At 51.2% G+C, this 776-nt stretch overlaps 1 pseudogene; it reads right to left on the bottom strand.

Annotated features, from left to right (window-relative positions):
• Window positions 1–291: 291 nt before the first annotated feature.
• LOC126200050 (5S ribosomal RNA) lies at window positions 292–409 on the bottom strand (annotated as a pseudogene).
• Between the last annotated feature and the right edge of the window lie 367 nt (window positions 410–776).

The following is a 776-nucleotide window of genomic DNA, read 5'->3' as shown; positions in this document are numbered from 1 at the left end:
TCAGCCTTCCCTGCGTACACTTTCAGGTAAGCAATGAATGTGACTGGTTTCATTGGTTTTAAACCGTCTTGTAAACTAAATTGAACACCGTCCGAACAGGCCTTGGAAGGCCCTACGGTACCGACCAGCCGCCGTGTCATCCTCAGCCCACAGGCGCCACTGGATACGGATATGGAGGGGCATGTGGTCATCACACCACTCTCCCGGCCGTAGTCAGTTTACGAGACTGGAGCCGCCACTTCTCAATCGAGTAGTTCCTGTTTGCCTCACAAGGGCTGAGCACACTTGGCTTGCCAACAGCGCTCGGCATACCGGATGGTCACCCATTCAAGTGCTAGCCCAGCCCGACAGCGCTTAACTTCGAAGATCTGACGGGAACCGGTGTTACCACTGCGTGAAGACCGTTGGCCTTGTAATCGAACAATAATGGGTATTCTGCTTACTCTCACAGAATACGCTACATTTGTTTATGTTGATCGTCAGCTGTCAATCCCTGCTCCCAGAGTCGATCCTCTGTAGGCCTTCCTACACTTAGTTTCAGTTTTCTAGCGTTGCGACTTCTCGTATATACAACACTAAGCGCGAACGGCCTCACGTGGCTTGCGATGTTATCCGTTAGGTCATTTACACAGAAGAGCCAAAGAAACTGTACATCTGCCTAATATCGTGTAGGGCTCCCACGGGTGCACAGAAGTCCCGCAACACGACGTAGCGTGGACTAAACTAGTATCTGAAGTAATGCTGGAGGGAACTGATACCATGAATCCTGCAGGGCT

This window comes from Schistocerca nitens, chromosome 8, assembly GCF_023898315.1.
Source record: "Schistocerca nitens isolate TAMUIC-IGC-003100 chromosome 8, iqSchNite1.1, whole genome shotgun sequence".
NCBI lineage: Eukaryota > Metazoa > Arthropoda > Insecta > Orthoptera > Acrididae > Schistocerca > Schistocerca nitens.
This window is presented reverse-complemented; position numbering and strand designations above follow the sequence as displayed.